This window comes from Cyphomyrmex costatus, unplaced genomic scaffold (genome assembly GCF_001594065.2).
Source record: "Cyphomyrmex costatus isolate MS0001 unplaced genomic scaffold, Ccosl1.0 scaffold106, whole genome shotgun sequence".
NCBI classification, from domain to species: Eukaryota; Metazoa; Arthropoda; class Insecta; order Hymenoptera; family Formicidae; genus Cyphomyrmex; species Cyphomyrmex costatus.
Window position 1 is genome coordinate 284825 of NW_017275019.1, and position 15649 is coordinate 300473.

General features: G+C 31.5%; 1 pseudogene; it reads right to left on the reverse strand.

Moving 5' to 3' along the window:
* Nucleotides 1-14957: 14957 nt before the first annotated feature.
* The window catches only part of LOC108775054 (histone-lysine N-methyltransferase SETMAR-like), a 1618-nt pseudogene continuing 926 nt past the window's right edge, over nt 14958-15649 (reverse strand).

Genomic DNA, 15649 nt, shown 5'->3' on the forward strand with positions numbered 1-15649 from the left:
AGAACGCTCCGGTCACGTGCGTTTCTCCGTGTTGATATTTGTACGAGCGCTACCACTGCCACAGTATAAGTAAGTACAGTAGTTTTACTCTCCAAAATTTATGGGTAAAAGTATGTCTTAACGCATGCGCGAATCTCACAATTTTCATCATGGCGTCGATGTCACGTGTGGATACTGTGTCAATGGCTTATTACGTTTACACCGTGCATTTAGACCGCGGCCTAAATAATAGATGTCCTTGTTTATCCTGTAAGTTAAACAAAAACACCTATCGTAAGGTCGCGGACTTTTTATATATAGACATTTTTTGTAATATTTTACAAATAATAAAAAAAACATTTACGTAGATATAATCATATATGATTTAATATATACATATAATAAGGTTATATTTCGATTTTCATTACCTATAAAACATCTAAAGTGCTAAAAATCTATAATGCACGTAATGTATACTATAAATTTTTAGTATCAGCAGTAGTATATTTGGTATATTTATTACCATGTATTTAGTATTGATATTCAAACAAAGCGCCTCGCACAATTTTCAACATGGCTGACTGTAGGACACATAAATCAAAGGTACCGACACAGAGTGAAACTACTGTACTTATACTGTGCCACTGCGTTGCGTTATTTTTCATAATGTAACGCTTTTGCGTGGGGTTAGAGAAATAACTCAACGGCTTGAGGTATTGGCTATTTACCGCACGCAAAAGCGTTGCGGTATAGGGCACATTACGTGCACGCGTGAGGAAAATACTTTGTTACAAGTATACAGGTTACAAATATTTTTAAAGCGCTTTTGTGAAACGTATAATTCAAACTTAGAATTCAAATATTTTCGTGCTCTTTTGATATGTAGTGGCGCTTAAGGGGATCTTTAAGCAAAGCTCGAACTCCTACGAAATCGCAAGATGTCGCTGTTTTACAACACATCGACATATTTTTTATATAATACCACACTAATATCTCACGCAGACAGTGATACACGCAGTCGCATTACCTATTAATTTTCGTATCGTAAATTCGTCGCGATAAAGTGTCTAAGTCTAATTCTAACCACTCGACGCTGTTTCTTTATGTAAACTACGTGCCTGTGAACTACTATTTCTTAAGTACAGATTTTGCACAGCTCTTATATAAAACAAATGTTGTTACGACGTGCAACGACGTGACAGCTCTAGAGCGACTAAAAAATGGTAAAGAAGAACTCAATTTTGAAATTTTTTATCGTTTTCAGCATAGATTCTACCTCACAGGCACGTATTAATGCGTATACTTTAATTCTGTAAAAGGATTTTCGAATCTCTGTGAATAACAAAAAAAGTATTTACGATACAAAAATTATACGATTTAGTCGATAATACAGGAGGCTTTTGGATCCCCTTAAGGAGATGCTGGAGTGTCCTGTTTTACCCAAAATTTTTGGAGACTTCGCATTTTTAATTGCCTTTATGGATCGAAAATTTCTTCTCCACAATTAAAGTATCGACAATAACATAGTCCGCTTCATTCATTTTAATATGAAAAACAAAAAAAAATTAAAAACTTACAGTTTTGTTATCGGCTTCTGCAGTCGACTCGTCACATATATGTGCTGCATTAATAATTTCAGGTCTTGCACGTTAAAAAACGGTATCAATCGGACAACAGGAATTCTCAAGGAATAATACTGTACTTGGAGAAACGAGCTAGGTGCTTTAGTATAAGAGCACGAAGTCTCCAAAAATTTCGTTGATATGCTACGAGTGAAATTGACGTGAAATTGACCACATAACCTTACATTCAAAAGATATATAGGATATAGTAGAACAAGAAATGTACATAACGTTTTACTTAATGGCTTATTTAATATACGTAATGTTTTACTTAATGTATGTAAATACTTTCATGATGTATGCAATATTTTAATTTCAATTAAAATATTACATACATCATGAAAATGTCCTGTTTTATCGACATCAATTACGTTCGGTCGTCTCTCCAGCATCGCCTTAATGTATACTATTAAAAAAAACAATTGACTTTATACAGTTGCAAACATAATTAAATGGTTTGAAAATGGCGAGTGACAAGCAATTCATTCGACATTGCATTCGATATACGAATTTCATCAAGAAAAAAGCGCTGCTAAAGCATATGAATCAATTTGTTTAGTTCTTGGAGACAATATTGTATCCAAAAATATAACGTGTCAGTTTTGGTTTAGGCAATTTAAAAAGGATGATTTTGATGTTAGCGATAGAGAACGTAGTGGTACTCCTCAGAAGATTACAGACAATGATTTGCAAACATTACTCGATCTTAACTCATGTCAAACACAAAAAGAACTTGCACAGCAACTTGGAGTAACTCAACAAGATATTTCAATTCGTTTACGGCAAATTTCATTAAAAACATTTTAAAACTTATTTATATAATTCAATTTGTTTATCTATCCCTATAGTCAGTATATAATCTACTAGATTCAGTTTCTCCTATTAAAAAAAAAGGAAAAATTATATGGATTATTATTTAGCCACATGCTTCTAATATTTCAAAGATAAGAAATGCAATGATATATACGTAACTTATAATACTTCTGTATAGAGATGTGCGGAGAAGCTATCGATACTTTGTATTAATATGCATCAAAACACGCAGTATTGATACAGCAATATATTGATTAGAAATAATTCGATATTAGAGAACCCATAAAAAAACCTTTTTTTAAAAAAAGAAAAAGACATACGCCAAGTGCATATAAAAGATAGTTAACCTTTTTTTGTATGTTTTATTATATAAGGATATGCGGACAACACAAACTTTCGATATTTTATATCAATAAATATAAAATATTCAATCATATGTAATCAAAATACGCAGTAATGAGCGCTCAATGAGTGGTTGTAGCATTGAATCTATATCCATTGATTGAAAATGATTCGATAATCGTTATTTGAGAAAAATGAAAAAATCACTAGGTGAATAAATTCACTAATATATCAATAAAATTATAAATAGTTTAAGAAACTTACAAATTGGAATGGGAGAGAGATTGATGAAACATCGCAAATTTATAGGATTGAATTTTGGAAATACAGCTTTTTATAGAATCAATTGATATCCAGATTCGATATACTACGATACGGAAACTAAAAGTTTTTAATTTTTTCTAAATCTTTGACATTGTGCAATTTTATGTGACCGCTTCTCTTGACTTCGATTGCGTTTGCGAGATGTTGATCTTTTGACGATCTATTTGTTACTGATATGTTAGGGACAATTTGATAACTTTTTAACAGCTAGACGTGTTTTATGGAATGCTACATATTCTTATTCTTTACTTAATATACAAAAAAAATTTTTTTCTTTCATCAAAATATGGTGAAACACTGTTTCAATCAGTTATTCAATCGTTTGGTGAACAAAAACGATTTTATCTTGTCCAGAATGTCCATCGTATCTTTTTTCTTTAAAATAGCGTTTCTTAACGTTAAATCGAATTTGTGTTTATAATATAATAAGATAGATTTTTGTTATATAAGTTTATTTGTACATCTGAAGAGGGCTGAATTATACAGCTGAAACATGTAATGTTAATTTGTTGATTTGGTTAAAGTAAAATTTATAATTTGGTTATTGTGCTTCTCTCCCAGTACTTTTATTTAAATATTTGATAAAGTGTTTCTCTTTATTTGACTCTTACTAGTCTTTTTATATTACACAAATGTTATTACTAAAAGTTTCGATGCAAATATCGAATATCAAAAGGATAAATAATATGATATTTCAAAATATCGATTATATCGGAACATCCCTACTTTTGTGTATACTAAAGATTAAAACAATCCTTCGTAAGATTGAAAGTTGTTATTACATTGAGTATCTATTTCAATTATCTATTACAATTCAACTTTCATATTATTTGCATCTTTTTGTTCAATACTCGTTCCTAATTTTCTGTTAACAAAAGAAATGATAAAAAAAAATTATTTTCTAAGATTATATTTTTATAATATTATTATCTAAATATCTCGAATTAGATCTGTAATTCAGAAATTATTGATTTTTTTAATAAATACAACTACTTTGATTAAGATATATAATATATATATGGTATGTATGTGTGCACTTGACGCACGCACGCACGCACGCACGCACGCACGCACGCACGCACGCACGCACGTACGCATGTACGCAGGGTGAGGCATTTTAATCGCCTCAGGCGAATATCTCAGAAACTAAGAGAGATATAAGAAAAAGTTTTATATAAAAGTTGTAGGTTTTCTTGAGGGAAAGAAGGTGAAAATAATAGATTTTGGATACGGTGCACTATCAAGGTTAGGTCAAGGTCAACATGTATTTTTTAAAGAAAACTCTCTATTTTTTATTGCATATTCTTGTAATAGGAGCACACCTCGAAAACTTTCCAAAAACACTATAATAAAATATCTTTTTATCAAGTACTTTTCGAGTTATAAGGCTTGAGTGTTACAGTATCGTCGGCATTAACATTACCCAAGGTGTCCAATGGACGACTAAAACCTCTTGAATGTTGTTCAGGATCATGGTCTGGATAATATTTGTCAAGATCAAGGCTATTGGATGTTGTAAATCTTATTTTTATTTTTACGTATAAAAATGAATTTTCAGTGCAAAAATGAAAATAAGAGTTACAACCTTCAGTGGTCTTGATTTTGACAAATATTATCCAGATCCTGAACAACATTCAAGAGGTTTTAGCCGTTGGACACCTTGGGTAATGTTAATGCCGGCGATATTGTAACTTTCAAGCCTTATAACTCGATAAGTATTTGATGAAAAAATATTTTATTTTAGTGTTTTGGAAAGCTCTCTCTCGAGATGTGCTACAAGATTATGTAATAAAAAATAGGGGGTTCTATTTAAAAAATTCATGTTTACATTGACTTGACCTTGGTAGTGCACCCTATCCAAAATCCGTTATTTCTACCTTCTTTCCCCCAAGAAAACCTTTATATAAAACTTTTTCTTGTATCTCTTTTAGTTTCTGAGATATTTGCTTGAGGCGATTAAAATGCCTCTCCCTGTATATGTGGGAAAACTAAACGTAATTAAAAAAAATACCTTTAAATTATTTTTAATTATTCAAATTATTTTTAAGAAAGAGTCGATTTAAAATTATTTAAGAACTTTTATCTCATAGAATTCACTACTTTAGTAAAGAAATAAAGAGAGGAAGTGTGTGATTGAGAGACGGAAATAGAAAATTCGACAAAAACAGGAAATGATCAGTAACTAGTAACGACTGTCGAGCAACAGATTATCGATAAATACTTTTGATATTGGCAAATTGCTAGATGTTCCTTTTCTTTGCTCAATTTTCTCCCCATTCTTCTCATTCATCTCCTTTTCTTCCTTTACCGTTATGTCGCTTGCTCGAAGGAGAAGTTAAATCGAATCTGGTAACTGCAGTCTAAGAACAAACCGAGCTACGACGGGGTACAAAAGCGTGGCCGCCCTCGATACTGGCGTAGCTAACTTTCACGAAGTTTGATGCTTCGCAAATCAATGGCCATTCGTCGGACCGCGTTAAATTACTCCCGATTTGGCGTGCTCTCTCGCTCGCGCGGGATCCAGCCGATCCCAGTTGGTAAAAGCCAATGGTGTCGATTATCCGCGTCCATCCCTTTCGCTCCCTCTGGAAACTCCGACGCAGCGGAAACAGCTTTAACCCTTAATCCTGCTAGATTAAATGTAGGAGTATACAGAAGAGCATTGTTTGCTTTTTCTATGCTTTGTTTGGTTTGCGGTTCTGTTAGCAAAATTATGAATTTGCTATTTGTACAATTGTGAATGTTAATTATCATCTAAATAACAGATATTTTGTATTTTAAGTAAGATATTAAATCGTGCGCTATTAATACCGTTACCTAACATGTCACAAATACATTCTTAAAACGTTTGAATAATTTTTAGTTTTTAGTCGATAATGAATACTATTATCGTTTATATTTGTTGCTTTGCTACTCTTAAGCAGAACCATTAAATTATTTATTAACTGTAGTCATACACACACATAATCGTGTATTCTGAACAAAACTGACTCTGAAGTACATTCTGATACAAGTTTTATTTTATTTATCGCATAATGCTTTTGAAAGGTTTGTGATATATTTTTCTATAAGAAAGTTTTTGGAGGTCTACTGCTTTGACCTTTTTAACTTTATCTAATAATATTTTGTTATATGTATATTCGCATTCAAAATAATATATATGTATAGAAGAAAAATCATTTTTATTTTACGAAGAGAAAATAGATTAATATTATACAATATATATGCATACTTTTAATTTTGTAATATAATTAATCTTGTATATATGAAATAAAAAGGTAATACAAACATTTTTTAAGTGTGTATATACATATTTAAATTCAGATGCAAAAAAAAGCGGTACACTATAAATTTAGGAAAAATTTATCAAATTTCAAATAATCATAACTTGATAAATAATGAAGATAAAAATATGTTTAAAAAAGTAAAATAAAGCTTGTAACGTCCACTTTAAGATTATTTGAATGGGAATTGTATCAGGTCATTCATGGGCGCCAACTTTTGCGGGGAGTGTGTGGAGTACTCCGCACGCCAGAATTTTTCATGTGTGGAATTCCACATATGAACTATTTTTTGAGAATAACTAGTGTTGAGTGAAAATAAAAAAATTTTTTTGGAACTTTGTAACATCTCTCGGAGACGTTATTACGATTCTTCAAAAAGATAAATCAGAGAGAGACTTAGTTTCAGAGTACACAAAATTAATTAAAATATTATTAACAATACCGGTGACGACGTGTACTGCAGAACGTTCTTTCTCTGCCTTGAGAAAATTGAAAACGTATTCACGTATTTTGAATTCATTAGCTGTATTTCACGTGCACTCCGATATTGCTGAGACTTTAGATATAGAAGCACTTATGGATGAATTCATTGTAAGAAATAAGAATAATCGAAGCTCAACGTTTGCTCTAAATGATTCACGAACTTAAATATCTTAAATTTCTAAGAATAATGTATTGATATATGTATAAATGTATACTCTATTAATATAATATATTAATTATATGCTCTAAATCTAAATGGTTCACGAAGTTAAATATATTTAATGACAATATATTATATACAAGGCTCCTATGAATAAATCAAATATTAAAATAAATTGCCGTTGAGAGCCAACACAGGATGAAAGTGTGTAATAAAATTTACTTAGTTACATAAAATCGCATACGTTTCGACCTTAGTCCAGGTCCTTTTCAATGCATGAATTACACTAATATTAAAAAAATTCTTTGATAAAGTAAATGGTGTCAAAAACAATTACAATACAAGAAAAACTAATAACTACATGGTGTTGTTCACTTGTAATCAAATATCACGATCATTGAAGTGCAAAATTCACTGAAATATATAGTGTGATCGTGTCAGATTTTTATAGAATTTTAGAATTAAAAACCATGAAAAAATATAGAATTTTAGAATCACAATACCATGTAGTTATTAATTTTTCTTGTATTGTAATTGTTTTTGACACCATTTATTCCATCAAAGAATTTTTTTAATATTAGTGTAATTTATGCATTGAAAAGGACCTGGACTAAGGTCGAAACGTATGCGATTTCATCCTGTGTTGGCTCTCAACGGTAATTTATTTTAATATTTAAATATATTTCTAAGAATAATATACTAATATATATATAATATGTATATATATAATATATATATATAATATATACATATATTAATATATTATAGTTCAACTCCACACATGGCTAATTGGCAAGTTGGCGCCCCTGAGGTCATTATTTTCAAAATGTCGGATGACAAAATAACAATATGCAAAATTGATAATCAAAGGTCCAACTTTGCGATGGTGCATGGTGTGAATTAGGTGTCACCGCTTAATGAGACAACGTGCACGTGAAAGTATAGAATTTTATCTTTAAAATGCTTTTTTACCGATCTTGATACGATCATTTTTCGCTGAGTTATTCCAAATTTAAGATACCGCTGTCATTAGTTTAAATTATGGTTATAATTCTTCCCAGTACGAATTGCGCATGGAGTTTGACTGATCGGAATTACATTGCGTGTGTGCGGGCGTGCGTGTGTGTGTCAGTAGAGATAAGGACCCCACAGCATAGTGGGACAGACGACCCGAAATCTTGGCCAAAAACGGAGTACGGAATTTAAAGAAATAAAACTGTTTATCGTTTAGTAAACACTTCAGAGTACTTAAAAATTGATTCTTACATGTGTATTCATTGATTAATATCATTACTCGATATATTAAACTTACAATTAGAAAATCACATAAAATCAATAATGGAGAGTATAATGCATTTACTAATGAATTTTTGAATAATTTCGTAATAATGCAGTTTTTTTCGTATTTTTTTATTAATATATATTAAAAGATTATAAAATATGTAAAATAGCTGTTAAGAAAATATGTACGTTTAATATGTATATTTGTTACAATTTATTCAACCGTAAATTGATATTTTTCATATGTACGCGTTGTCGATTCTCACCACACCTAAACTTCACATCCAAATGAAACAAATAAGGTACCATTTTGTTTTGTAAAATGTGTAGGGGAGATCGAGGTGGGTTGAAACAATTTTTACGTTTTTCATCATAATTATCTCAAATTTAATGTTAGGATTAAAATGTTTTATTTTTTTAAATCTTTGATTCATCCTTTATTAATTCTTAAAAATAAAAGATTCAAACCTTGTTACTAGTTTTTGAAAAATAGGCTTTTATAAAAGTACTTTAACTGTTGCAACCTGCCTAGTATCGAAGTAAGTTGAAACAGATAATGTTTGTACCAAAATTAAATAATATGTATGTATTAATTGATTTTTATTTCGATTAACATTGTTACATACCTATAAGGCACCTTTTCGAAGAACATATAAATATTTATTAGTAAATATTAATAAATAATAAATAATATTAATTATACCAGAAGGTTTGCGGGTTATCGTCGTGTCTTTCTTCATTATTGATGCCTTCTGGTATAATTGAAGAAAATACCAGTGAAAGCCTTAAAAGCGTAAATAATATTAATATTAATAAATAAGAGTTTAACCTGAAAGTATGATAGTCGTGGGACAACATTGTATTTTGAAGAATTTTCTCCTAAATCTCTCTCATTCATTAATAAACCTATATTAAAATATAAAATAAGGTTGATTAACTTTACTGAAGCGAAAAAATCCTTAAAGTGTTGTATTGTGCCATAACTATATTATATCATATTTCCTGGATAAAGAACATTCTTTCCGTGTAGGAATCGAGGTAAGTTGAAACAGGGTGTGTCAACCTACCCCGATCATTCTATCAAAGCTTCACTACAAATATTTCCTACAAGACTAATAAATATAAACAAAACTAACCTCAAATAAAAAACTTAAATTACTAAGCTACAAGAATATCGAAGGTAAAATCCCGGTAATGCATAAACAAAAGAGATACTATATTCCAAAGAATATTTCGAAAACTCACTTTAGGTTAATTTGGTGGCACGAACGTCATAGAGACGATACGCTTACTTCACGGCGTCAACATAAGTTGACAAACTAACCTTTGTATTAAATGTATTAAAATTCTACTGTTGCCCGATTGTCGACTATTATTGGTTTCGAGATATCGACGTTGTTTCAACTTACCTTTGTTTCAACTCACCTCGGTCTCCCCTACTTTGAACTTGACCTGCTCAATTTTGCTCGTTTTCATTTCTTTCAAAAAAATCTTACTACAAGTATATCTTGAGCATACCGTTATTTCTAGCTGTATGGAGATATTTAATGTACCAATCCACCCAATAACGTTAATGGAGGAAATTTGAAAAAAGGGGATTAATGACTGAATTCCGTAAAACGCATGATATGCATGATGTATCATTTTATCCTTATTGTTCAGTAAATATTAAACAAGGATAAAACGATACATTATGCGCATCATGCGTTTTACGGAACGCATGAAAATGATGAGCTTGATCTTTCTAAGACTCTAAATTATTTGGATGATATAGAGCTTTCAGATGACGAATGAATGGTACTGTAATTAACTTTAATAATATTCTAGCACTCCGAATTGTGAGAGGCGAGAGAACTCTATAAACTAGCATCCTAATATCAACCCTCAATAATTTATAATCCTTTCATTTTTTAGGCAAGAGTTCCTATAATATATGAAGTCTGTAAGGCTGTTCAGAAGTATCACCCAAGTTTCCCCGAATATCATCTTATCCTTATTATTCATTCAATGTTAAACGAGGATAGGACGATACATGGGGGTACTCGGATAATATTTCCGAACGCAGCCTAAACTAAGGAGTCTGAAATTGCATTGTATCCTTCACGTGGAAGATCCTGGAAACTATAATTATTGTAGGCAAATCGCAGACGTTTTAATGTAATGACAAATTAAATTAATTTAATTAAATTAATAAACTATAATTGCAACGATAAATTTCTCAATTTAGATGTTATATTTGTAATCAGCGACCTTGAAAATCACAAAATAAATATTTATAGCCAAATCCAACGATGTATCTACATTTTCGCCGAATTAAATTCGTTATTTTGAATTTTGTAATTTTGACCATAAATTTTGTAATTTTGACTATCAGCGATCTCAAAAACCCTCGGATAAGACTTTATAGTCCAATTGTCTCATATATCGAATTTTGGCCAAGATTTCGGGTCGTCTGTCCCACTGTTCGTCACTTCCGCAGTATTTAAGGTAGTTCTTCACGGACTCCATAGTCAACTGAATGCTGAGAATAAAAATTGCGAAATTCTCAATCGAATTGTATATATGGCGTTCATTAAATATATTTATAAATTTTAAGGTCTTTGTTGATAATATTTGCATTGAAATAATAAAGTTTTAATAATATTAATATTGTTTATACGTAGCGATGAACCACGTAGTGACATGAAAGAGGTTATGAAATCGTACATTTTTGCTGTTTCTACAATAAATATCTCGAAAATTTGTTCGGCTACCTCCACTTTTATTTTGACCGTTAAAAAGTACGAATCTTTAACTTTCATCTATTACTTTTTCATTATCAACTGCAGTTTTTTACTATACTAATTTGTAAATAATAGTGCTCGGAACTGTACGATACCCTATGTCTCCGTGTATAAGAAGCCAATTTCAACGAATTTTTTCTCAAAAATGAGTTCGGCAATCGGGGTTTAAAAAAATTGTAGCATATAGTTCGAGATCCAGAAAACCTCATATTTTTCTTATTTTTTTCTGCAGTAATTCATTGTTGTGAAGAACTACCTTAATGACTCCAAATCCTCTCGTGATTGCGCGCGCGCGAGTGTGTGTGTGTGTGTGTGTGTGTGTATTCTTGCCTGTAAATTAGTAGTGTGTATGACTTCCTCGTGTGCGTATTATCCCATTCATACGATCTGGCATACTCCTTATCGGTCTTTTAATTTCATCCTGCGTAATTGTAGGGTAGGGCGGGGGTAGTTGAGCCACTTTTTCTTTAAATTATTATAAATCTTCACACAATTATGATAGACTAATGATAAATGCTAACGTTGCATGCTTATCTACCTCAACAATTAAGTACTTATAAATTCTTAATATACCTCGTTAATTAGAAAGAAATTATGTTAATTGCAAGGATGCAAAGTGGATCAATATGCCCCACCAATGGGGTATATTGGGCAACTCCGAAGGGCAAGTTGAGCCATGAAGGTAATTGTGTGTATTATTAAGGTTATATATAATTTAAAAAATTGCAGAATTAGATGAGTTAACGAAGTCTTTATTACAGTTTGTAACTTCTTTTTATAATAATCTGTATTTTCTTTGTAAATATAAAAGAAAAGAACAAAAATGAAACTAAAGTTTTCATGATAAAGATTATGAATGCAATAAAGAAAGAATAATAATTATTGAGTTTAGCTTCCTCATCTCCGATGTTAATAAAATTAGGCTTATTCAATGCGTTTTTGCACGAAATGAATGAATCTGGCAAAAAAGTGTCTCGCGAACCAAGATATTAATTGTTAAAGTTGACGGATATTTAGGTTAGGAAACCTATCACATCGATATAAATGGTTATACAAATTCTGTTTTATAAACAAATTCTTTACTTTAGGAACAAATGCTCTGGTATAAAAATACAAATTTCACTTACATGTTCTCATGTCTCTTTCTGCCATTGATGTTACAGATTTCCTAACCTATCGTCAACATTAAAAAATCTGTTACATAAAACAAAAATTCAGTACTTTAAATACAAAAAAATTTTATAATTGTTCACTATAAGGGATCCAACTTCGATGACCTTGAGCTTGACATATTTTGTCAAGGTTGTAGCCCTGAGTGATGTTTATATAAGAGAAGTTTTGAACACATCTGTATTCGAATGAAAAAAACTAACCTAACCTGATTTATTCCATTTTTTTGGTGTGGGGTGGCTCTCCCTACGCGTAGAAAGTTGTAAATCCATGTTGAACATTACTTTATGAATTCACAACTTTCCACGTGAAAGTAAAAAATGGATTGGGTTAGGTTACTTCTTTCGATAATGGAGCTTTCCCGTAGGGTCTAGTGACTAACCGTCCTAAATTGGGAGAGACAATCCCAAATTTTAATTCTTCGTCCTTCTTTACAACGCATCTCAAATTTTGTCTCAAATTAAAATCGTAATCACAAATTGTCCCTCTTTTTTAAGAGGTATGTCCCAAATGTCATTGTAGCATTGCAAGTGTTACATATATTGAACTGCCATTTAGAAAGTGTATCTGCTACCTGCACTGTAGCTGCGATCCGAGAGCGCGTTTTCAGCGCTAATCAGTCCATCCTGTTTGTCATAAAAGAGGCGTTATCTATGGATTTGTGTACAAAATTTTCCATCCTAGATTCCACAAAAATAATCTTGTTAACGCCATCAACATTTTTTTAAACAACGGATATCCATTACAATTCATGTTCTCTACGATCCATAGCAGAATCAAATTTCATGTTACATAAGAATATTTCTACCAATAACGATAAAATAAAACAAAAGTTTTTTGTAGTTCCTTTTATGTCAACTCCATATCAGAAAAATTCTCACCATTTGTGAACGTTTTTAACTGTAAACTTGCTTACATCATTCCAAATACACTGAAACATCTGATAAAAAATGGAAAGGATCAACTAGAACCAGATCAGAATCAAAACGTTGTATACAGGATAGCATGCAATGACTGCAATGTTAGTTATGTAGTTATGTTGCCCAAACAAAAAGGCAATTAAAAACACGACTTCACGAGCATGTTTCTAACAACAAAAAAAAAGGAATCTCCATCGGTGATCTCCAACCATCGGATTGAACAGAACCATAATTTTAAATGGAATAACGTAAAAATCTTAGACATAGAATCATCTTATAGCAAAAGATTAATTTCGCAAATGGTACATATCAAAAGGCAGAAACACGGAATCGACTAACAGAATGATACTGACGCATTATCTGAGTTATATTCCAACATTATACAGTCTCTTTCCCTTTTCTAGTTGTCTTTCCTTTTCCTCTTTCAATCACCATTACCACTATGTCTATCTGTCTGCTTTCGTTATTGTATTGTGGGACTGTGTATGGAGCACGTCTCTTTCGTAAATAAAATACTTTATACTTAAAACATTTTATTAATTCTTTACAATTTGCTTCATTCTAAGATGTAATTTCTACTTTGTATGAGAACTTAACTCATTACACATAAGGTATATTTACTTATATAATTTTATTTATAATTTTTATTCTTGTTTACGCTGTTACATTTTGAACCTCTTGATTATCTTTCATTTTACACGATTTATAAATCTATGTACGCTTCGAATAATAATAAATTCCAACTTGCTGCAATGCTTCTTATTTTGTCTCAAGACGATTATGAGAGTATTAGAACAAAAAATTCCACTAGAAGACGAAAAGAATGACTTTACAAGTATTTCAGCACGTATAACGTAGTATTCAATACGAGGGCAAGTCAATAAGTTCTTAGAAAATCTGTCAGAGGGCATTCGCAGTGTCATGTCACATTACTTTTTAACAAGTAGCATTTTTCAACTGATTACTGTTAAATTTTAAGCTGAATTCATCGAGAAGTTTTATTTCTGTAGAGGATTAAAGCGAACAACCTTTGTATTTTTTGCAAAATGGAAAAAAACGAGTTTCGTGCAGTGATCAAACATCTACATATAAAGGTTTACCGCCAAAAGAAATCAAAACCGAGTTGGATAATGTTTATAGCACATCTGCACCAGCGTTTGCGCTGTATACAATTGGGTGAATGAATTTAAACATGTGGTCGTACATCCACATGTGATACATCTCGGTCGGGACAAACCCAAATTAACCCAAAAATTTGAGTGGATCTTTTTGCGACATGCGGTTTATGCTAAATTCGACACGTTTTTCCAACTGTGCAACAAAAGTTATAAATCATGTACAATTTAGTTTTGTGTTTTAAAGTGTATGCGTGGATGCAGTACCTAGATTCCGTCCCCCTACGGTCTAGTGACCGACTCCCAGAGAAGAGAAAAAAGGACAAAAAAAATCGATATTAACAATCATAATCAAATTTTAATAGATAAACATTTTTTTATACTTGTTAATAAAACATTATATTATTAAATAAATTAAATAATAAAAAGGGCAACAAGCTAGAGATAAAATAACAAAGAAAGTCTAAAGTTATCTATCATATATTACAATATAATAAATAAAAAACAAAGAAATAGACGTTTCGACTCCGCGCGATCGGATCATTCTCAATGTTAACACTTTGAATAATAAAATATTACAAACAGTAACAAATTTCTATATCTAATATACCATGGCAAGTCAATAAGTTTTTAGAAAAACATAATAAAACACTTTTTTTTTTATTAATTAATTTTTATTTCTCAATATCCTTTCAGCTCGATACACTTGATTCAACGATTCTCCAACTTTTTCAAGCCATCCAAATCATATGATCTGTCCAACTCTTCAAAATAAGCCTCTGTTTCGACAATGAGCTGCTCTCTGGTGGTGAATCTCTTTCCTTCGAACCATTTCTTCAGATTTGAAAACAGGAAATAATCGCAGGGGGCTAAATTTGGCGAATATGCTGGATGTGGAAGCAATTTGTAGCGGAATTCGTTGAATTTGGCCATCCTTGCCGGGCACGTGTGAACCCGTGCATTCTCATGATGGAAGAGAACTTTCTTCTTCTCCAAATGGGAACGTTTTTTTTTAAGTGTTGAAACCATCCAATAAGGCTGCGTAGTAATCGCCATTGATCGTTTAGGTAAATATATAGATTAGGGGAGCCCCCCCCGATGATCTTGACCTTGACATATGTTGTCAAGGTCATGACCCTGAGTAATCTCCCGCAGGTTTTAGGTGGCGGTCACTGTCCGTTAAAAAGTTATTAACAAAAAAAGTTTCAAAATTAACGTATAATTTCTGCCATATATGTATTATAACAAGTACTATTTTACATCTCCTTCTGTTTAGAAACGTTAAACTTTCCACGCGAAGTAACTCTCACCTCCCCCAACCCCCTGCGAAGGGGCACACGACTTCTACGATTGTACTGTTGCTATGATAGTAC